Raw genomic sequence first — 26,043 nt, 5'->3', positions numbered from 1 at the left:
CTCCATGAACCACATGCCAATGCCTTAAACCACTTTTCTCTTGTACTTTAATTCATGCATAGTAAGAATACAATGCACAGAAGTAAATAGAAAAATAGATAGGTAGACAGACAGGCAGACAGAGACAGTTTACTCCATTTTGAACATAGACAAACATGGAGCACATTAACAGCTTAAGATGACTGATTTACAGGGAAATGCCTGAGTTAACAAAATGCTTTGACATAGATAGTAAAATTACCTGACACCTGACAGTCATTCTCAGGAACTATAAACTCTCCAGAAGTTGGACCGGGGATGAAATTTAGTGGAAAAGTATTTTCCTATCATGCACATGGCCTTAGATTTATTCCCTAACACGGAAAAAATATCCTCACATTATTATACCAAAAGCACTTTCTCATCAGGTTCTGCAAGTTAACAAATAAGGCCATATCAGAAAAAAAAATTGGGAACACTAATATTTTTAATTACTGCTATATAAAAGCTATTTAGAGCAATTCTAGACTCATTTTTCCTGAACAAGACCATAAAACATAAGAAGCTAAAATATGTGGACTGATATGTAGGGTGAATAGAGAAAGACAAAAATGAACAACTAAATTAATTCAGAAATAATAAACTATATTGTTAGGCATAAAATGGAATTTCTTGAAACTTAATAGCAATGTTAAAAATGATTTTCCATGATATATGTGGAAACACATTCAAAAATTCTCCTTCAAAATTTTGAAAAAGAATCATAAATGAAAGTCACCTGCAACAATAATGAAGAGAGACTCTGTGCTTTAGCTAATTGGTGAATTTGGTCAGTGTTAGCTAAAATAGAAGAATAATTCATAATAGTACTTAGAATAGTATTTTAATTTTCTATGCTTTCCATTGCAAATTGGATCAAATTATGTATGTGTGTATAGGTATATACTATATGCATTGTGTATTACGTATATATTTTCTATATATGTATATATATTTATATGTGAGATAGGTATGTAGATAGATAGATAGATAGATAGATAGATAGATAGATAGATAGATAGATAGGATAGATAGGTAGGTAGGTAGATAGATAGATAGGATAGATAGGTAGGTAGGTAGATAGACCTACATAGGATAATAATAATTGAATGATACATAGGTAAATTATGCTGTGGGATGTTCTGTATGTCCTTTGGGAGCCCGTTCTTGGATTCCTTGTGGCTTTACCCATCAGGTCCGCATAGAGGATGATTAGGACCACGGGCCTGAGTGCAGGTGTCTGAGATGGTCTGCACTTGGCTGTGCTGGGGGGTGGTCTGTATGTCAAGTTGCTCTGATTGGTCAATAAATAAAACCTGATTGGCTGTGGCTAGGCAGGAATTATAGGCGGGACTAACAGAGAGGAGAAATAAAAGAACAGAAAGGCAGAAGGACTCACTGCCAGCTGCCACCCTGACAAGCAGCATGAAAAGATGCCGGTAAGCCACCAGTCACATGACAAGGTATAGATTTATGAAAATGGATTAATTTAAGATATAAGAACAGTTAGCAAGAAGCCTGTCACGGCCATACAGTTTGTAAGCAAAATAAGTCTCTGTGTTTACTTGGTTGTGTCTGAGCGGCTGTGGGACTGGTGGGTGACAAAGATTTGTCCTGACTGTGGGCAAGGCAGGAAAACTCTAGCTACAAAATTATATGGTATAGAACCTTACAACTTGGAGAGCATTGGCTTATATTGGCATATTTTACATAGGAAAGTGGAGCATCCTCATAGGAGTTCACTGACTATACTAGGTTAAAGGTTGAGCGTACATAACAGACCTTGAACTCCAATACCAGTGATCTTCCTTATACTGGTTTTATTTCAGCTTACTTTGAATAGTATAGAATAAAATCAGAAAGACCTTTTCAAAGCAATATTCTGAAGAAGGACGAGTTTGACATTGGTTTACCTATCCAATCCCTGACTCCCTTCCTCTATGCACTCAGCATTCTCATTCATTTCACAAACTCACACTTCTGAACTCCATGAAGTCCGATCCTTCTGGGCAATATTTTATAGACACAGACCTGTCACTCATTTCTCAGAGTTGCTGCAGTGTTGAATATGAAAAAAGAGAGAAATCTCAAATAAAATCCCAGGCCTTAAAAAGTCTTGCAAAGGAAGGCAATGATATTTGCCTTCCTTTTATTCTGAAATCAAAAAGAGCTCCAGTTACAAATTTCCCATTTCTGTGATACAGACATATCTTATTTCATTTGGTTTTTTGTTTCAAATGCATTTCTCAAAGACCCTAATAGAAGCTCTGAGTACAGAGACCAGATGAGCTCAACAGTGAATGTTTGCAACAAGGTTATTTTAGGCAACTTAATGACCCAGTGTCTCAGCAATCAAATCAATTGCTCAGCACCTGACCTTTAACTAGACAAAAATCTATATTCCTGACAAATCAGACCTCTTTACAGTCTTCCACACAAAAAAAGAAAGAAGATAAGACTCTACAGCATGAACCATTGCCAGGAAAAACTGTTTTTTAATTTAATAAGATATATAATAACTTATTTTCCCCACAAACACATCAATACACCTAGAGATTCAGTTCCAAAGATAACTTCCATACAACCACAATTACACAAATAAGTCTAAGAAATCTATTTTGCCATTAAACACATACTACTGAGGACATGTTGCAGAATGTGGATTTACCACACTGTGCTTCAGCAATAGTGTGTATCTACATGATGATTTTCCTGAAAATCAATTTTCTCCATCTCCAAAATAGGAAGGAAATATGTTTCTTGTTATCAAAGCATACTGCCATAAAGTATTTTATATGACTTAAGTGAGTGACTACAGCAATTCTTGGTCATTGAACATTGTTTATTATGTACAGGTATTGAGCATAAAGTGCATTGTTCAGAACTGACATAAAGAAATTGTCTTAAACTTCTTTTTTTTAAATTTTATTTTACAATACTATTCAGTTCTACATAATAGCCACAGATTCCCTTGTTCTCCCCCTTCCTGCTCTTCTCCCCTTCCCCCCAGCCCACCCCCCATTCCCACCTCCTCCAGATCAAGGTCTCCTCCGAGGACTGGGATCGACCTGATAGACTCAGTCCAGGCAGGTCCAGTCCCCTCCTCCCAGATTGAGCCAAGCGTCCCTGCATAAGTCCCAGGTTTCAAACAGCTAACTCATGCAATGAGCCCAGGACCTAGTACCACTGCCTAGATTCCTCCCAAACAGATCAAGCCAATCAACTGTCTCACCTATTCAAAAGGCCTGATCCAGTTGGTGGCCCCTCAGCCTTTGGTTCATAGTTCATGTGTTTCCATTCATTTGGTTATTTGTCCCTGTGCTTTATCCAACCTTGGTTTCAACAATTCTTGCTCATATAAACCCTCCTCTTTCTCACTAATTAGACTCCCAGTGCTCCACCTGGGGCCTAGCCGTGGATGTCTGCATCCAGATTCCTCAGTCCTTGCATGGGGTTTCTGGCCCAACTATTAGGGTGTTTGGCCATCCCATCACCAGAGTAGGTCAGTCCTGGCTGTCTCTCGACCATTGCCAGCAGTCTTTTGTGGAGGTATCTTTGTGGATTTCTGTGGGCCTCTTTAGCTCTTTGTTTCTTCTTTTTCTCATGTGGTCTTCATTTACTATGGTCTCCTATTCCTTGATCTCCCTCTCTTTTCTTGATCCAGCTAGGATCTCCCGCTCTCTTTCCCTCGGCCCTCGCCCTTCATTGCTCCCACTCATGTCCAGGCTGTTCATGTAGATCTCATCCATTTCTCCGTGTCTTTCTTGGGGTCCTGTTTTCCAGGTAGCCTCACTGGTGATGTGAGTACCACCTTATGCCTGTCAGAATGGCTAAGATCAAAAACACTGAAGACACTTTATGCTGGAGAGGATGTGGAACTAGGGGAACTCTCCTCCACTGCTGGTGGGAATGCAAGCTTGTACAACCACTTAGGAAATCAATATAGCCCTTTCTTAGAAAATTGGAAATCAATCTCCCCCAAGATCCAGCTATACCACTCTTGGGCATATACCCAAGAAATGCTCAATCATACCACAAGAGCATTTGCTCAGCTATATTCATATCAGCATTGTTTGTAATAGCCAAAACCTGGAAACAACCTAGATGCCCTTCAACTGAAGAATGGATAAATAAATTGTGGCACATATACACAATGGAATACTACTCAGCAGAGAAAAACAATGACATCATGAGGTTTGCAGGCAAATGGATGGATCTAAAAAAATCATCCTAAGTGAGGTAAGCCAGACTCAGAATGACAAATATGGTATGTACTCACTCATAGGAGGATGCTAGATGTGGAACAAGGATGAAATTGTCTTAAACTTCTTTGATGAGATTAGTGAATCCTCATCCTTAACCTGCATAAATGGCACACTTTTGACAGGCAAATTAGCAAAGTATCCATATGGCCATCAAACATATCCTCTTTTCTCTTAGCAAGTCTAGAAACCATTTGTGGATTTTCCTATTGTAACAAACAAATATAATGTCTTCTAAGAATTCTTTCTCTGGGGCTGGAGACAATGGCTCAGCATCTAAGAGTGCTTGCTGCTCTTATAGAGGACCCAGGTTCAATTCCTTGCACCCATATTCAGCAGATTAAAAACTATCTTTAACTCCAGCTCTAGGATCTCTGATGCCCTTTTCTGGTCTCTGCAGGCACCCAGACACACATGACATACACATGTAAGCAAAAGTTTTAATTTTTTTTTCTCCAAGTGTCAATCCATTTTTAAGTCCCCCCTGAAAACTGATCTAGGAGATCTTATTTCCATTTAAGGCTCTAAATTAAGACAGAAAAAAATCACCTTGTCTCAGATTTGAATGAGTCATGAGTTCATTGTTCATTAATTAGCATTTAAGATGTAAGCACATATATGGATGAAAAACTAGTCCTCACAGTTTGTTGTCCGGGTGTTCTCCAGCTGCCAGGCACAGCAGTCTCTGGAATATTGAACAAGCTAATGGAGGTGCCACAATGATGCACTGTTACAGTTAGGAGCAGAACATTAAGCACAGAGTTCTTTAAGTATTTAGTTGTAGACAAATATCCTCAATTTTAATAAAGAAGGGATAAAATGCCTCAACATCTCATTGTAACACTTCATAGCATTAAATGCTCCAAACCAAAATTGTAAAGGTGAAAGAACAGTACATCACATAAAAAAAAAACATGAGAATAGATAACATTTTATATTCATAGCCAAACTAATATTCTTCCTTCTGTTGCAATTAAGCTTCCTGTTTTGAATGTGATTTTTGTCTTTCAGAATAGTTTTGTGTGCATATTAAAATACAAATATGCACAATTATTATAATATAGTACATTTAATGTTCAGTCAATTAGATTATCTCTGGGTCCAAAACCCTGCAGGTATCTACTTAACTGAGAGAGAGACATAGAGAGAGAGAAAGAAAAAGAGAAAGAGAGACAGACAGACAGAATATGAGAGTAAAAGCTGCTATTCAGGATTATAATTGAAAGCTAACAGGATGTTTCATTGCTATCCAGATATGATCCAATTCCATCAATGATTTTATATTATGGGGGAAATGCTTTATGTCCTATTAATTCTGAACAATTTTTATTGTTTATAATATTTTTATAATATGTTCTGTAAAGCCAATAAATTGTGTCATTTTCCATTTGATTTCTATACTCTATCTAATCAGCTTATGAATAACAAGGAGCATTACGAAGTGGCAATGCAAACTTGAATACACATAGAAACAAACAGCACCACAAAATCTGCCCACTATTACTTTCAGTGAAGCTAATAATCAAAAGTGCCTCTTATAATAAAAAGTACTGTATATTATAGCTTTAGAGAATGCAGAGGGCACCTCAGAGAATTTCTGTGCATAAATTGTTCATGAAGGTCAAAATAACAAATGTAGCATAGAATGTGTCTGCCCACAAGAAGGGTGATTCTTCAGATCTTATTGTAAGAGGACAGAACAAACCAAGAGAAGTTCATTAAAGACATAAAGAAAGGAAATGATCTAAGCAAACGTAAGAATGCCTTTCACATACATTATTTCAACAGTTTCCAACTATAATAGGATTTTCTATTTGTTTGTTTATATATATATATATATATTCTATTTATATATATATATTCTATTTATATATATATATATATATAAACAAATCTTCAACCAGGACTTCCATCTTCCAGTAAATTAACCAAAATGACAAAGGGAATAAGAAGAAATTGATATATGTTCTCTAAACCTCTTACTAGAATTCCCTCTTTGGCCACATATAAGTGAATCTATAAGAAAAGTGATAATGTGGACATCAAATGGATGGATCTATTAAAAAGAATTATCCTGCAAATGTTTTCCAGAATGTCACTGGTACAAACAAACAAGATAAGAGTTTTGAGTTGTTGGACAATCAGGTCCCATAGACTCCCAAACTTTACAAGCTGTTGCAGTGTTTCGTAGTTACGTTCCGGGACTTGATGGTAACACCTTATTGGTGAAGACACAACATTCTTGAGTTATACAACATAGAAAAATCAAGTTGTTAATGATCTAGAAGCCTCATTCCTACTGGATAGCCTTCACACCACTTGTACAAATAGCCAAACGAATGGAAACACATGAACTATGAACCAAAGGCTGAGGGGCCCCCAACTGGATCAGGCCCTCTGAATGGGTGAGACAGTTGATTGGCTTGATCTGTTTGGGAGGCATCTAGGCAGTGGGACTGGGTCCTATGCTCATTGCATGAGTTGGCTGGCTGTTTGAAACCTGGGGCTTATGCAGGGTTGCTAGGCTTGGCCTGGGAGGAGGGGACTGGACCTGCCTGGACTGAGTCAACCTGGTTGATCTCAGTCCTTAGGGGAGGCTTTGCCCTGGAGGAGGTGGGAATGGGGGGTAGGCTGGGGGGAAGGGGAGGGGGCGGGAGAGGGGAGAACAAGGGAATCCATGGCTGATATATAGAACTGAATTGTATTAAAAATAAATAAATAAAAAGTAATATTCATGCTACCAGATGAGAAAGGTAATCATCAGTCTTACTCAGCTATGAACACTGTGAGCTACAAGAACAACCTCCCCGACATGATATGCCCATTGGCGCAAAAGTGACATGAATGCTATAAGAATAGCCACCCACTTTTTGATTGAATTTAAGGTGTACTCCATGAGATGGAACCCAGACCTGACATTGTCAATGAAGACAAGACTCTGTGGTTATATTGGTCAGGGATACTAGGGGAAAGCCTGCTACTATTTATTCTGCTAAATGGGCATAGCAATAAAATGACTCTTAATGATTTATTGCTATATTCACACATAAGTGCATTGCTCAGCCCTAATTAGAGAAACTTCTTGTAGTACATGTCAATTAGTACAGAGACACACAAATGATCAATGTATATAGAATAAAAGACTTCACACCCGTCCCCTCAAGGTTTAGGGATCATTTTGGTTGGGTGTGATTATTGTAAGAGCCAGAGGTGGAAGATGACTTCAAGGAAACAGTGAATTCTGGACACAATAGGGCACATGCACATATGTACTCACAGTGACTGTGACATCATACACAAAGCCCGCACAAGATCAAGGCACAAAAAAATCCCAAATGCAGGAGACGAGGGGAGAAAAAAAAAACACCCTTAGATAAAGAGCTATTAACATTTGATTGTTGCTAGGAGAGGGATGTTCAGACTTGTTTAATGGTTTGACACCTGGCATATCACCACACTCCAAAGCAGTTCTCACACTCAGAAGTAGTCAACCCACAGAAGCTGGACTTGATGGATCAAGAGAGAAAAAAACACAAGGTTAGTTGTTCAAGACTGGTGGAGAAAGATTTGGGAAAAGTTCAGGAGCCAGATGAAACTAATTAAAATACATACATGAAATTCTTTAGTTAATAAAATTATTTTTTTTTAAAAAGAGTAAGATTGTTGTCTTGACATTCATTATGTTAAACATACTAAGCACTCTGAAAGCTAAGGTTATTTTCTAAAACATGTGAAGAAAATGGCTGGGGAGAGCAAAAATGAATGATATCAGTGATCCACTGAAGTGTCAGCCCGCTCCACCAATATATGCACTTTACGAGAAGCAATATGAGATGCTGAAACCTATTCCCCATGAATTCATGACATAATTAGTGTAAAGACAAGAAAAAAACAAAACCATCTTGTGGAGTATAAAAAAATATTTTCCTTAATTAAGTAGAAATGTGGTATTGTCTACTCCAAAGAATGTTTAAGGGAACAAATAAAACAACCATGGCTTTCTTTCACTTAATGAACCATCTGTGTTGATTTCACCAGTATGAGTAGTCAACAAGAGTTAGAGGTTAGAATATCTTATTTGACCTGTCTCAACACACCTTTCCAATTCAGTAGCTCAAATAGTGCATTCCAGTCAACAGAAAAGGTCCAAAAGTGCTAAGAATTCTGTGAACCTTTCCAGATGCCCCAAAGTTCAATTCTGTTATGTACCATTGGTCATAACGGAATCACACTGTCACTTGTGCTAGTTTGAGATGCCACCAAATCAAATCATCGGGGAGCTATTTGACCTACTAACAGCTGGTTGACCATGTAAGCAGGTGAGAAATGAAAGTCAAAGCCAATCAGCAGTCCTTATCAGAATAACTCATGATCAGCAATCCTTAAGTGGCCACACTGTTACAGTAAAGAGACTGTAAACTCTCAGTCCTCGGGGAGGCTTTGTCCTGGAGGAGGTAGGAATGGGGGGTAGGCTGGGGGGAAGGGGAGGGGGCAGGAGGGGGAGAACAAGGGAATTCGTGGCTGATATGTAGAACTGAAATGTATTGTAAAATAAAATTTAAAAAAAGGAAAAAAAAAGAGTTTACACAGAATAATACATCCAAGACATGTACAAAAAATCAAAAGCAAGATACATGAGTTGCATGTAACTAGGTGGCAAAAATGATTTTTACATTAACCTTCAAAGTATAGCACATCTTTAAAAATTACACAGAATAGAGAAACAGAAGAAAATTACCAAAAATCCATGCAGAAGAAAATTAACCTTCATCCTCTGCTATCCACTGCCTTACAACACAGGAATGGCTCTTTGTAAAGGAAAGGATTCCCTCTTTGTTTTGAAACACTGCACAATGAAAATGAGATATATACAGTCATTAAAGTGGATTTTTGCAGATTTAAAACTAAAGATTGCATTTGGCTTATTAATATATCTTTGTGGAAGAATTTCCATCAAAAGAATTGTATTCAAAACAGTTATGTGGGGAAAGTAATATGTAGAAATTTTGTTGTTCCATAAGTAACATAATGTAGTGCTGGAATGAAACAGAAAATTATTGCATGGGTAGAAGGAGTTAATATGCAATTGAAAATACATCTCCTAGCTACATAATGAAACAGTAGAAAGTAATCATTATTTAAAAGTGCATAGCATAGGCAAAATGAATAGGGTCATTTCCATAATGTCTTTGTGGGTTATGAGCCAAATCTTTCCTGAGACTACAGAAAAAAAATGAAAATGAAAAAGTTACTCAGTTTCCTAAAGCTTTCTCATATGCAACTTCACAATTAGCCAAGGACAATAGCCAATTGTTTTTAAACTACCTGCATCTTTGCACACTAAAATAAAGCATTTCCCAGAAACACATGCTGGCAGCATTGCAAAGGCTATTCCTTCTGAGTGTATCTACTCCCAATTCCATAGGTGGGAAAACTAGGGATTAAAAGCAGGAGAAAACCTGCCCAAGGTCACAAGGAATGGAGATTAACCTCCAGTATAGTGATACTGCTAGCCTGTTAACGCAGTCAAACCTTGTTTACTGTTCTTAAATATCAAGTTTCTCAGATCAGAGCCATGAAATCTGAAAGGTTGGATTCTGAAATGTGTTATCCAACAAAAGCCACCACCATCTGAATCTGTAATTATATTTGGTAGGCCATCCACCTATACAGTGTGAAGAATGAGGAAAATTTAACTCAATTGAAACAATCAAAAGTTTAAAACTTCAAGTAACTGTGCCAGTAGAGACAGCTGTGCCAACATTTAGTTCATTGTTCTTGGTATAATATGCAGTAACAAACAGAATGTTGCTACAAGTAATCACAATTGCATTGCACAAAAGTTAAGGGTTAGAGACTGTGATGCTAAAAACCTCAATAGTCCCTTATTTTTCATGTTTATTTCCCCTCTTCCAAACCTATATAAGTAAGGATGGTGTTTAAAATTTTATTTATGAAATATCTAAAAGAATCAAGATGGGGAAAAAGGAAAAACATATTTCATGTTTCTAAAACTGGAGTTTAGACCTAATTACAATTGTCTATTTTCAGGATATATTTTGGAATAAATATCATAATAGACATTCCTTAAGCATGTTTCCTAGTATATGCTTGAGGAAAGCAAACCTGCTCTAGTCATATCAACATTAGCACACTAGGAACAATAGGAAGACTGGAAGCATATCAGTCACTTGGTCTGGCAATGCTCCATACTCACACACACACAAATGACCTACTCCTGCAAAAGTACGTAGGCATGACATTGGATATTCCTCTTAAGAAAAAGAAAATCAGCCCATTTGTTTAGTTTTCACATCGTGAAAGATGTGTTCATCAAGAACATGTGCACTAAGGATGAAGGATTTATTTTACAGAGATTTTAGAAGTGTACACCTGCTGAAATCACTGCTAAAGATACAGAGCACATGAGAATTTTAACTACCTACAAGAAACAATATGGAGGTGAAAGAATGAAAAAAGAAAAGAATGAGATACATCTTTTTAAAAGGTGTCATGAATATCCTAGTAGGACAAAGACGGCAAGAAGAGAGAAAGATGGGGTATGAGTCCTAAAATTACTCCATGAAACATTTTTAATTTACTTTCTTAGAGCAGAAAGTGAGGCAGAAGTCAACAATATACTTGAGATAAAAATAAAGAACAAGAAATCTGGAAATAAACAGCAATTAGAGTTCATACAGCAAAGCTAAACAGGCTAAATTCTGGTGTGTACAGTTTAGAAGTCAAGGGTTCTCTTCTTCCAGTCCCTCTATTGATGAGCCAGAGGCCATTATCATTAGGATCCCAATAACTACCATAGCATTTTTGCTCCGTGTCATGTTTTTAACACAGAGATAGAAGCCAAGAATCCCAGAGACCACCAACCCACACAACACTAAGTGCAATAGTTCAGAGCATTTTGTCCAGGGAGAAGTCATTTATAAAAAGAAACCTCTGAAGTAACACTTCCCCATTACCCCCCCCCCAAAAAAAAAATAATAGTTGAAACAGTGCTTTAAAATCTAAGGGCTCTCCAAAACAAATGAGTGACTCCTCTTCAGTAATAATGACAGTTTAAACCAAATACAAGATAGCATACAGGAAAGAATGAGGGAAAGAAACATTCTGCAGCCAGCCCTATTGGGATGTAAACAAGCAGCAAAAATTACTCCTGCTCTAGTTTCACTGGCCAAGTTGTAAAGCAATTTACGCCTCAGGATATTGTCAGAACAGCAAATGAAGCACTCAAGGAAAGTCACTAATTAGCACCACATAATAGTAAAGCACAGTAAAAATGAAGCTATGAAGTGTTTAGAGGAACCAGAAAAGGACAGCATGAAAAAGAAACCATCTAAAAGCATGTGTTTGTGACTGGGCTAAGACTTTTGAGAATCACAAATCACAAATCAAACAAACAACAGACCACCCCTGGCATTGGGAGAGATGAATCAATATCCAGAGTTGCTGCACCAGTTTATTTCAAATGCTTCTCTTCCTTTGCTTTCTCTCTTTTATGGTGCTATTCTCCTTTTAATCTTTTAAATTTGTTTAAGTTAACTATATAAAGTAATGAGTTTCATTGTGACTTTTTTCATTCATGGCTATTATCTTTCAATAATAACTTTAAATATAAACTTTAAAAAACTATAAATAATAACTTTAAATAAATAGGTCTTTTTCCCTATCACCAATTAAAAGACATAGGCTGCCTAATTGGATTAACGATAAGCCTCAAGAAATGTGTCTCACTGGCAATAATAAACACAGAGTGTAAGTGAAAGGATGGAAGAAGATATGAGTAAATGGAACATGAAATTATGACAAAGCTATACTAATATCCAAAAAAGCAAACTTTAAACCAATAGTAGCTTAGAAGAGAAAAAGATTACTATATATTAATAAAGAGAACATGTAATAAGGAAGATATAACTATTATAAATTCATATGCACGAAAACTTGTGATCTGATACTTTCAGCAAGATACAAAATCAGCATCTCATTATGTAGACTAGGCATTTCTCAACTGAGTGTATAATCTGCTCTGGCCTTGAAGTCACTGCAATCCTTCTGTCTCAGTTTCTCTAGTATTTTGATTACAGGGGTGTGTCACTATACTGAACACTCATCTGATGTTTTATCACCATGTTTTTACTTCTAAATAACTTCTTAGGTTCTATTAGTCCTTACCAGTACCAACTCGATCAACCACCTTCCACATTTCCCACAATTTCTTCACTTGTCACACATACAAACAATAGTAATAATGAAGATGCAAGAATAGTGTATGACCGCCAAACATTAGGTGGAGCTTAGGGAATCCTGCAGTAGAGGAGGAGAAAGGATTGTAGGAGCCAGAGGGGTCAAGGACACCGCAAGAAAACTAACAGAATCAACTAACCTGGGCTCATAGGTGCTCACAAAGACTGAACTGACAACCAGGGAGCCTGCATGGGACAAACCTAGGCACTCCTCCTATATGTTACAATTGTATAGCTTGGTCCTCTTTGGGGACTCCTAACAGTAAGAATAGGGTCTGCCTCTGACTCTTTTACTGGCTTTTGTGACCCTACTCCTCATACTGGGTCACCTTGCCCAGCCTTAATATATGGGGATGTGCTTAGTCTTACTGGAACTTGATATGCCATGTTTTGTTAATATTCATGGGAGACCTGCCCTTTCCTAAATATAAACAGAAGAGGAGTGGATTGGGGTGAGTGGGAACAGAGTGAAGGGGAGGAACTGCGTGGGAAGGAGGGAGGGGAAACTGTGGCAGGAATATAAAATAAATACATGTATTTTTTAAAGAAAAAATAATATGAGAATTAAAATAGTTTACACACTCAACCTAATTTTTACGAACAATGAATAATAGAAGGTTTTTTCTTGGATTTCTGGGTCTTAATCTGTAAGATTTTCCTATACCAGCCAATTCTCCTAGTGCATGTATGCCAACTGCATGTGACACAGTTGAATTCTTATGTGAACTACAAATAGTGATTGCATACCACAGATAAAGGCTCAGTCCCAGTAGAGTTCCCCCAAGTTTTAATGTAAAATTTCAATTAATGGATCCCCAGTTTCTACACACATCTGTTCAACTTGGTAACAAATGGAAGTTTTCCATGTCCCTGTCTTCAGGTTTACAATTACAGCTCAAAAAACTCAGGGAGACTATTGTTTACTGGCTAATTATAAAACACATGATAAAGAATAAAGGATATCCAAAAGAAGAGTTAGTTTAGGGTATAGTCTAGAAAGTTCCCAATGAACTGTACATCATACACCCAACACTGAATTGTGTTCTCCACCCCAGCAACTCAGTCCTCCATACACTTCTTGGAATTTGATGGAGAATTTGCAATGTAGCCATGATTGACTTGGTCCTGGGTGACTAAATCAGTGTGTCTAGACCTTCTCCTTTCCATGGAGTTCAGAAGATAGATATGAAAGTTCTAGATCTCTAAATACTTGGTTGTTTACCTTGCAACCATCCCCTGTGCAACATCAAGACACATTTAGAAACCCCCAACCACCATTTGTCTCACAAGTATATAAAAATACATTATATGTTGGAGGTTCTGAAGTTTCATGAATTGTGTATCAGAAAAGAGGGTGAAGATCAAATATATATATAGTAATCCCTCATTACTATATGTGAAACATATCACAGAGGATATGTTTCAGAGCCCCTAGTGGATATTTGAAAACACAGATAGTATCAAACCCTGTCTATTGTTTTTTTGTACATAAATATTGATGATAAATTCTAACATATAGGGGCTAGGAATATCCAGCAGTGATAGCATGCTTGCTTAGCACACATGAAGCTCTAGTTTGAATTCTCAACACTTCAAAAATAAAAAGACAACATAAATCCTAGATGTGGTAGCACATATCTGTAATTCAAGCACATAGAAGACTTTTTATCAAAAAATGACAAAAGGCATATTACCCTTGGTAAAAAAAAATACTGTTCCCCTCGATAAATATTTCTGGTCATATGGTCAATATTTTACAGTCTAGTCATATACCACAAGTAAAGTTACCAGAGTTCACTTCCTAGAGTAGCAGTCCTGAACTTGTGGATCACAACCCCTTTGGGAATTGCCTAAGACCATTGGAACACACAGATATTTATATTATGATTCAGAACAATAGAAAAATCAGAGTTATGAAGTGGCAACAAAAATAATTTTATGATTGGGGGACACAACAAAATGAGGAACTATATTAAAGGGTCACAGCACTAAGAAAGTTGAGAATGACTCTTCTAGAAAGTCAGGCAGTAACTACAATCAGAAAAGCCAGCACCCTGTTTCTGCTTTGCTACACAGATGGAAAGACTAGAATGCTAGCACTCTTATCCAAAACTTTTTTTTCAAGACAGTGTTTCTTGTCCAAAATTTAAGAAAGAAAAAATGCAAAACTTTGAGAAAGGTAATGCTGAGTGAAAATACATTTTGTCAAGAAGACTGCATTATAGTAGAAGTAAATGTAATATATACTTGACACCAAGTAAGGAACTCCCTAAACCACCTTTAAAATACATTGATAGGGCTAGAGGTGGGGCTTAGTGCTTACTTGACATACATGAGACTTTGGGTCTGAACTCCAGCACTACAAGAGAAAACAAAGTTATTGGCTGCAACTCATATGATCTTTTCAGAAAGTTTCATATAAAAAGCAGTTTGCTGAATGACATGTGGTCAGAACATAGTAATGACCATGCTTCCATAAAAACAATTACATTTCCATAGAAAATATGAGAGTACCATTTGTGATTAGATGACAGTTCATCTTTGTGAGTAGCTTAAATATTTCAAGATCTGTATCTTATACCTACTACATATGCTAAAATTATTTGCTGCTAAAGATAAATGATGTCTTTATCTATTGCATATCTATAAATTGTTCATTTGGTGTATGGTTTCAATTAAAGTGTCATTTTTTTAAAAGACTTACATGATGAAGTCTCCATCCCCAGGTGCTGGAAACAAGTATCAATAAATGATTGGAATATGAGAGTCCCAGTCTTATCAATATATTAATTTCTGAATAATTTACTAAAGTATACCAGTGAAGGTTGTCTAATATGCCCCTTCTCTTTCCTTCCTAGCTATCACGAAGTAAGAAAAACATTGATTTGCTGTACAATCTTCCAACCTTTATGGACTGAAATCTTTGAGACTACGAACCCAAATGTTCCCTCTTTTAAATTCTTTGCTTATGTATATTTCACCACAACAAAACATAACACAACTTATAACATAGGTGCTTTAATTCTAGAATATAGCCTAGAATTGAGGAGACCACTTCCTAAATATAACACCACATTTCCCACAATTTCTTCACTTGTCACACATACAAACAATAGTAATAATGAAGATGCAAGAATAGTGTATGACCGCCAAACATTAGGTGGAGCTTAGGAATCCTGCAGTAGAGGAGGAGAAAGGATTGTAGGAGCCAGAGGGGTCAAGGACACCGCAAGAAAACTAACAGAATCAACTAACCTGGGCTCATAGGTGCTCACAAAGACTGAACTGACAACCAGGGAGCCTGCATGGGACAAACCTAGGCACTCCTCCTATATGTTACAATTGTATAGCTTGGTCCTCTTTGGGGACTCCTAACAGTAAGAATAGGGTCTGCCTCTGACTCTTTTACTGGCTTTTGTGACCCTACTCCTCATACTGGGTCACCTTGCCCAGCCTTAATATATGGGGATGTGCTTAGTCTTACTGGAACTTGATATGCACAGACACTGAGAGCAACAACTAATAAATGGACTTCTGAAACTGAGAACCTTCTGGAAGGCAAAGAACATGGTCAATAAGAAAAAATGGCAGCCTACAGAATGGGAAAAGATCTTTACCAGCCTCACATCTGAGAGGGGCTGTTCTCCAAAATATATAAGGAACTCAAAGCTAGGCGGTGATGGTGCAAGCCTTTAATCCCAGCACTTGGGAAGCAGAGCCAGAGATGCAGGACAGGCACCAAAACTACACAGAGAAACTCTGTCTTGAAAAAACAAACAAACAAAGAACTCAAGAAACTAGACATCAAAATATCAAATTATCCAATTAAAAAATGGGGTACAGATCTAAACAGAGAAATCTCAACAAAAGAATCTCAAATGGCCAAAAGACATTTAAGGGATTGCTCAACATCCTTAATCATCAGGGAAATGGAAATCAAAATGACTTTGAGATACCATCTTACACCTATCAGAATGGCTAAGATCATAAACACTGATGACAGCTTATGGTGGAGAGGATGTGGAGCAAAGGGAACACTCCTCCACTGCTGGTGGGAGTGCAAACTTGTACAGCCACTTTGAAAATCAGTATGGCACCTTCTCAGAAAATTGGGAATCAATCTTCCTCAACACCCAGCAATACCACTCTTGGGCATATACCCAAAAGATGCTCAATCATACCACAATGACACTTGCTCAACTATGTTCATAGTAGCATTATTCATAATAGCCAGAACCTGGAAACAACCTAGATTCCCTTCAACCAAAGAATGGATAAAGAAATTGTGGTTCATTTACACAGTGGGGTATTACTCAGTGGTAGAAAAACAATGACATCATGAAATTTGAAGTCAAATGAATGGGACTAGAAAAAAATCATCCTGAGTGAGGTAACCCAGACCCAGAAAGACAAACATGGTACGTACTCACTCGTAAGTGGATATTAGATGTAAAGCAAAGGATAAACAGGCTACAAACCACAAACCCAGAGAATCTATGTAACAAGGATGACCCTAAGAGGGACATGCATGGATCGCCCTAGGAAGGGGAAATAGATAAGATCTCCTGAGTAAACTAGGGGTGTGGGAGTAGGGTGAGAATAGAACATGAGTGAATGGGATGGTCAAGCTGGGGAAGGGACAGAGAAGGAGAGCAATGAGAGAGACGCCTTGATAGAGGGAGCCATTATGGGGTTAGGGAGAAACATGCTCCTAGGGAAATTCCCAGGAACCCACAAGAATGACCTCAGCTAAGATTCCTAGAAATAGTGGAGAAGGTATCTAAACTGGCCTTCCCTTGGGATCAGATTGGTGGCTACCATAATTGTCATCATAGAACCTTCATCCAGTAACTGATGGAAGCAGATGCAGAGATCCACAGCTAAGCACTGGGCCAAGCTCATGGAGTTCAGTTGAAGAGAGGGAGGAGGGAATATATGAGCAAGGGGGTTCAAGATCATGAGGGGGAAAACCACAGAGACAGCAGCTGACTTGAGCTAGTGGGAGCTCAAGAACTCTGGACTGACAACTGAGGAACCTGCATGGGATGTGGGCAACAGTTTTGTGTAGCTTGATCTGTTTGTGGGACCCCTGGCAGTGGGACCAGGATTTATTCCTGGTGCATGAATTGGCTTTTGTTGGAGCCTATTCCCTATGGTAGGATACCTTGCTCAGCTTTGATACAGGGGGGAAGGGCTTGGGCCTGCTAAAGTTGTGCCAGATTTTGTTGACTCCCAAAGGGAGGCCTTATCCTCTTTTAGGAGTGGATATGTGGTGGGATGGGGGGAGATGGAAAAAGAGCAAGAGAAGGGGAGGGAGGGGAAACTGTGGTTGATATGTAAAATGAAAAAAATTAAAGAAAAAAATACAAGAAACTAAATATTTACATATGAAAATCTTACATAAGCCTCACCAATAACAGTAAAACAATGCAATGTTCAAATCATTAACCAAAATGTTTTATTAAATAAAATATTATTTATTGTCATAAAATACATAAAATCGAAATAAATATTAATTTAATTGTGAATTTATATTAATTCAAAATTAGGTTATAAAAACATTTAATAGAATGGTAGAATGATGATGAAATAAAATGTAAGGGTGATTATATTAAAGTACAATATTTTTGCACTACATATATGACATTTCATATATTTATTTACAAGAAAAAATACTGGAAAATACAAATGTTATGAAATAAGTATGTATATTGGTTGCTAATTTTTTCTCACTATATTTAAAAAGTTTATGTAGTCCATACTATTGTACATAAATAATAATAGTGCTCATTTATCAAAGAATTGTTTTCATGTACTCTAGTTCACTGTACTGATTATATATATATGTGTGTGTATATATATATATATATATATGTTTTAATAAGAATATATTTCAATTGTCCACTTGTTGTTTACTTTGAATAACAAACAGGGCAACCTGAATTCATGTTTGAGACTAGTTCTTGCCAATTTTTCTGGCACCATTATTAATGATTTTCTTTCTCTCTTCCGAAAGTATCCCAGGCTGCACAACAAAATATATGGAAGATCATTTTATTTATCATCAATCACATTTGACATTTGAAATTCAGTGTTGGTATCATCTTAAATGATACTGTTAGCTGAACAATTAGGGAGTTTACACACATATTGCATTATCATTCAAGCTAAGATTTGTCACTTATAAAATATATAATGTACCATTCCTGCAAACAACTGTAAACTATTTGTAATGCCCTATAGGGGTATGAGTTCGAATAGAAGTCTGTAATACTGTTCAAGAAGAGAACAAGGGCAAGGGAGACATTATCAGTCTTCCTAACTATAGTGAAGGATAACTGAATCCAGGATAAAGCAAGGTCTGACTTATATAAAAGTAAATGCAATCTCATAGCTATAAATGCTTTCAGAGACCCTGTGGGCTATGTTAACTTGCCTCATTGTACTCTAAGGTGAACAAACTGAGAAAGTAAAGATTCCTTTGCAAGGTGGCAATTGTTCTCATTCTCATTCTTTGTAACCACAAAGAAGTCCATTTTTTTCAGTTGTATCCTGTTATGTTTTTCCCTTTTCACCTTCACACTAACCTCCTGTAACTGCTGCCTCTGTTGTATCTTGAATTCAGCAAACTACTATTTTCAATGGCTCCATCTTTCACTAACACTTCAAAGGCTTGTATGCTATTTCTATCCTTGGGAGTTTCACTAATAGAAGAGATGATTTGGTAGAATAGAAGCATAGTAATGAAATTACTCTTTTTTTCAAACCTCTGTTTTCCCATGCCCCTTTGCTGTGTGGGGTAATATTGCTTGTCCTGGTGTTAATTTATAAACAACAAAAGCACTATTCAATAAAGTTGAATTATAAGACATCTGTCAAAATCAGTACCTGTGATGACTCAGACAGCAGGTTAATAAAATTAATTTTTCCTAAGGGTTTCATACAATTGAGAGTTATTATCTTCTCCCATCATTTTCATTTATCTGGCTAGAAACAACTCAAATGTTCAAGGTCGGTAGCTAGTGGAGAGCACTGACTGAATGGCTATGATGTAATTATGAGAGCAGCCTAGAGTATCCTATTATTTAGCAAACAAAAGTAGAACATGCAGCACCCCACGTAATTACTGGTCCTTCTTCACTAAAGAACCTTAGCCTGATTCCCATTGCTTCCTGTCACTTCAGAATTACCTTCTGTGAAATTGAAAGTCGGTTACTGAATTTCAATGTACTGGCTACCTGTTACTCTTGCCTCACAGTTGATTGCCCTAGGAAAAAGGAAAGTGTGCTTTGTAATTTTCTGTATTTCTCATTTAAATGTTTTCTTAGAGCCCAGATACAACTTCTTTATCTCTTTAATTTTGCCAAATACAAATAGATTTGATATTGTAACTATAATTCTTGCTTGATAATTGTTCTATTATATGTAATTTACTATGTTAAAATTAAAAACTTCCTTTTTGATTAGACAGAAAAGGGCAAATGCTCTGGGACACTAGTTTATTAAAATGCTGATTGGCCAGTAGCCAGGAAGGAAGTATAGGCAGGGTGAGGAAACTAGAAGAATGCAGGGAAGAGGAAGGGTGGAGTCAGAAGTCACCAGCCAGATACAAAGGAAGCAAGATGACAAGGCAGAAAGAAGAAAATGTACCAAACCATGTGGCTAAACATAGATAAGAATTATTGGTTAATTTACGACATAAGGCCAGGCGGTGGTGGCGCACGCCTTTAATCCCAGCACTAGGGAGGCAGAGGCAGGCAGATCTCTGTGAGTTCGAGGCCAGCCTGGTCTACCAAGTGAGTTCCAGGAAAGGCGCAAAGCTACACAAAGAAACCCTGTCTCGAAAAAACCAAAAAAAAAAAAAAAAAAAAAAAGACATAAGAGCTAGCTAGCAAGAGGCTTGCCATAGACCATACAGTTTATAAATAATATTAAGCCTCTGAATGATTATTTTATAAATGGCTACAGGACCATGGGGTCAGGCAAGACCAGAAAAAAATTCTGACTACAAATATCTCTTTTCACAAATGACTTTTCATGTACTACCCAAATTAAGTAAAACATACAAATAGTGTTAAATAAAGCACCGCATGGTCTGCAGTGACTCATTATGTTCCAGACTAACCATGAGCTTGATAGTTAAAGAACTTTCCTGTAAAAATCCCACTGTTCCTAGCATGTCACCACTAGTGACTCAAAATTTACTCCATCAAAATAAAACTATCTGGAGAACTTTTATCATCTCCAATAATAGACTAAGGTCCTGAAATGAGTAAGTTCTTATTCAGAAAAGAACTATAGGATCTAGACCTAATATAGAAAAGCAACTGTCTGGGAATTTACAAAGCATTACCTAATGATCCTAAAGATTTCATTGCATTCTCGTCTAACACTCCCTTTTCATATCTAACTTCACTAATTTGGGCTTTTCTACCCTTCTTTTGGTGAGTTTGTCTATAAAGTTTATCAATCTTTACCTTTACAGAAAAATAATTTTTGTTTGATTTTTTTATATACTGGTCTATTTTCATTTAGTTAATTTATACTGATATCTTTTTTGTCTCTTGCCATGTAACAATTCAGATTTATTTTGTTCTAGTTTTTTAAGATTTATACTTATTCATTTTTAATTATATGTACATGTGTGTATGGACACATGCATGTGAGTTCAGGTGAAAGAATCGGGGCCCAATCTGTTTTAAATATTTGTCATTATGATAGCAATATCTTCATTGATTTCTAGGAAACTAATAAAAACAGGCTTATAAACCCCTAAATTCAGAATGCCTTATGAACCAATCAAGCTTTTCAATTAGTTTTTCATTTGAGAAAATGGAGATAACAATGTTATTTTTGACCACTTCAAATTTTAAATCAATATTACAAATTAGCAATCCATCTGTTATGATGAATTGTATCCACTTTTCATTATTAGAGGTTCATGTAACCTATTTTTTTCTAACATCTTATTTGTTCAAATCATCAAATTTCTGTGATTATATGTTCACAGTTGATGCTTCTATCCTGAAAAATATTATTTTGCTAATTAATTCAAATTTAGATTCACAACGAAGTTCACTTACAGACTTGTTCAATTTATTAAAAATTATTCAGTCAATAAGTTACTTTTTTATTTGTTTTTTTCCATTTTATTGATATATTCTTTCCCAGTTTCATGTATGTATATAAATGTATACTATTCACACTCACCTCCCACCCTCTCCTATCCCCTCTTGCCTTCACCACCTCCAGTTCAGCATCCTTCTTCCTCACCATTCCCCTCTCACTGTCATGCCTTTCTGTTTACTTTTGCTATATGTGTCCCACTGAAGTTAACCAAAGCTGCCCACCTAGGCACAGAAGTGGAGTTATCTGCTAGAGAACGAGGAATTCACCACTGGCTATCCTACTGCTGTGGGATGTCTTTCTGTATGCTGTGAATATATGTTGTTCTGATTGGTTGATTAAATAAAGCTGTTTGGCCAATGGTGAGGCAGAATAAGGTTAGGTGGTGCATTCCAATTGGAGAGAGTGGAAGAAAAAAGACAGAGGCAGAAAGGACACCAGCCTGCCACCCAAGGAGCAAGATGCCAACAGACCAGTAACACCACAGCCATATGGCAATACATAGATTAATAGAAATGGATTAATTTAAGATGAAAGAGCTAGCTAGCAAGAATTCTTAAGAATAGGCCATACAGTCTGTAATTAATATTAAGCCTCTGAATGATTATTTTATGAACAGCTGCAGGACTGTAGGTGAGAGAGATTTGTCCTGACCACAAACAAGCAAAACACGGGAAATCTTTTGAGTATATTCAACAGCCTTCAACTGACGATGAGTAAGCCCATCTGAGCTTCTCCTCCACAAACAAGATTTATTGTAATCTACTGACAATGATGTCAAGAAGAACTGACTAAAATAGTAATTTGGGAGCCACTGGAGGAAACTGAAGTGTATGTGAACTGGATGGCAGAAGGTGCTTGACCTACAACTATATCTACCTTGTACCTGAAACAGAATAGGTATCTTAAACAACTACTGCTCAAAGATAAAGAGAAAGAAGGTAAAGAGTAAACTTATGGATTGGAGAATGAGGAAGATGGGAGGATGGGATTAGGGAAGCAGGTCAGAGAAATGGAAGGGTAAGCATCCCCTAGTCCCATCCACAGACACATTTACATATTATTTACATGGCCCTGATATTTGGCTGTAAGACAATTTCTCCTTTAATTTGAAACTCTATGGTCTTTTAAAAGTAAAATCCTGAACGAAGCCCAGCTCTAAGCTTAATCATCCCAGTGATATTTATCATATCTTATTCTGAAACAGGACTAGATAAAGTGAAGCAAAATAATTTGGAACACATTGACTTTGTTCTAAACCAAGGATACAGGTGCACAAAGTGAATGTGAGAGCATATGCATCACAAACAAACCTAATAATCACTTTCCAAACAAAGAAACTCTTCTTGGAAGTAAGACCTTGTACATATCAGCATATAGGTTAGAGAAATAGTTTCAAATGAAGTTACAACTCATGTAGAAGTAAGACAAATAGACGACAAGTATTTTAGGAAAGTGCACAAGGATACCACCAATGCATCCCTGAACATTTTCTGGGTGGTATCAATACTTTCTAGATGCTAGCCATATAGACATTCTTGGCTGTTATACTGGCTGATTTTATATATCAACTTGGCACAAGCTAGAGTCATCAGAGAGGAAAGAGCCTCAGTTGAGGAAATGCCTTCATGAGATCCTGTAGCACGAATCTTAGAAGTGCCAGGTATTGGGGTGAATGCTGTAAGATCAGAGAAGCAGAACAAGCCACAGCCACCTCACCTTTCCAATTCCTCAGCTGATCCTGTTTCCTCAGACTGGAAGATTCTAAGTCCTCATCCAAATAGATCTCAGCTGAACTGCTGCTCAAAAGCCTAAAAGCTTAACCAGGTTAGTTCCTGGTTTTCACATCTTATATACCTTTCTGCTTTCTGCAATCACTTCCTGGGATTAAAGGCTCACTTCCTGGGATTAAAGACTCGATTCCTGGAATTAAAGACATGAGTCACCATGCCTAGCTGTTTCCAGTGTGGCCTTAAAGTCATAGAGATCCAGATGGATCTCTGCCTCCCAAGTGATAGGATTAAAAGCGTTTGTGCCACCATTTTCTGGCCCCTATATCTAGTGGCTGTTCTGTTCTCTGACCCCAGATAAGTTTATTAGGGTGCACAATATTTCAGGGAACACAATATCACCACAAGATCCAGCTGTAAGACATCTCAATTAGTGATCAATGGGAGAGGGTCCAGCCCATGGTAAGAGTGGTCCTCCCTGGACTGATATCCAGTAAGCAGCACTCCTCCAAGGCCTCTGCATCAGATCCTGCCTCCAGGATCCCACCCTGTTTGAGTTCCTGTCCTGATTTCCTTCAGTGATGAACAGCAATGTCGAAGTGTAAGCCAAATAAAGCCTTTCCTACCCAACTTGCTTTTGGTCATGGTGTTTCATCACAGCAATTGAAACCCTAACTAAAACAGTTGCCTTTCAGAATAATCAATCCTCTCTTAGACAAAGAACTCCCACCACAAGCCATTTACATCACCACACGGATTTAATACTCTATGTCTCAGCTTGCCTTGCAGCTGGTGTGATTAAATTCTATACCATAACATGCAAGGAAACACTATGCAAAGAATATGCTTGATGTTTCCTTGAAGACAGTTAATTTAGTCAATAGGCTGCAACAAAATAGAAATATTGCTATAGCATCTTGGGTAATAAGACGACCTTGAGCATAAAAACATAATGTAAGATAATTGTTGGTTGTTAATAGAATCAAGCCTTCCATTTTTAATACACATACATCACATATAAACAGAAAAAATAAATTTTATCTGCTTTTAGTGATGCAGGCCTATAATGTCAGGTAATAATGGGTTCATAGCCAGGCTATCAAACCCCTATCTCAAAATAAATAAATTTTTAATGGATAATGATCTATCTTAATGGTAGAGAATTTAATTAAAAGATGTGGAGCACTAGGTTCAATTACTAGCATTGCAAAAATCAAAGCTATTAAAAGACTACTTGTCCCAAACAACAAAATGTAATAATAGAAGCAAACAAAAAAAAATGACAAGGGTTTCTACTGTAGCAGATTTCAGATTGATCTAACATGGCTGCTGGTTGGATATAGAGAGAAGAAAAAGAGGAAGCAAGGGTGAACATGAGGTTCACCTTAGAGGACTGAGTGAGAGAAGTAGATAACAGTAACCCTATACAAACTTTCTAAAAGATATGGCTTGTGATATATAGAAGTGGATGAATTCAGCAGATAACAGGCTGGGTTTCAGTTACTTGTGTGGTACCTATGTAGGCAGACCATTCTGTTCCACCAGCCAGCTCCCAAATAACTACACAGAGACTTATTGTTAATTATAAATGCTCTGCCAATAGCTTAGGCTTGTTGCTAACTAGCTCTTACAATTTAAATTAACTTATATTTCTTATCTATATTCTACTACATGGAGTGGTACTTTTTTTTTTCAACATGGCATGTTCATCTCCTGTTTCCTCTGTGTCTGGCCGATGACTCCGTCTTTCTTCTTCCCAGCATTCTTTTAGTCTGGATCTTCTGCCTAACCTCTTCCTGCCTAGCTATTGGCCAGTTGGCTCCTTATTAAACTAATTAGAGTAATACATATTCACAGCGTACAAAAGGATTATTCCCCAGCATTCCCCCTGTTTAATGTCTAATTAAAAAGGAAGGTTTTAACTTTAACATAGTAAAACTATATATAACAAAAACAATTATCAAGTAAGAATTACAGTTACAATATCCAGTTCATTCATATTTGACAAACTTAGAGAAAATATTCTATTATATATTTTATCTTTGCAATTCTAAAGTTTTATACCTAATTTACTTTTTATCATAACTATGGAAAACTATAAGTCTAACTGTTTAGTCTTTAGCACCATCAACAACCCCAGAAAGATGTAATATTACCTAATGACAGGAACATCTGGCCACCTGAACAGTCACCCAAAGTTCCTCTGTAATTTGGGGGCATCAACTTTGGCCTATATGTCTAGCATACCTGACAGACATTTCTGAAAAAGAGGGAATTTTGAAGGACTTTCCTACATTGGCAGTTGTTCTGTTTTTTGTCCTGCTTGTCCAATTTGGACAGTATTCTTTGAGCTTGATGCTATTTTAGATGCAGAATTCTGTGGAAACTGCAATAGAAGTGGTCTGAGATGTTGGATCACCAGGGCCATTCATTTTTATTGGTGTCTGTTCCCCTTGCTCTGAAAATACATAAACTTTCAAAGATAACATACATATCTGCATTAATACAAGTATATACTGTGTATTGTGCACAAGTTAGCCAAATATGACTTTTTGTTTTATATTTGAATAGGTTAAATATATGTTATGTGTCTTGTAGTTTATGTCTTGTCTTTATATCTGTAGCCAGGATTTCCAGGGGAGTTTTTCC

This window comes from Peromyscus leucopus, chromosome X, assembly GCF_004664715.2.
Source record: "Peromyscus leucopus breed LL Stock chromosome X, UCI_PerLeu_2.1, whole genome shotgun sequence".
Taxonomy (NCBI): domain Eukaryota; kingdom Metazoa; phylum Chordata; class Mammalia; order Rodentia; family Cricetidae; genus Peromyscus; species Peromyscus leucopus.
This window is presented reverse-complemented; position numbering follows the sequence as displayed.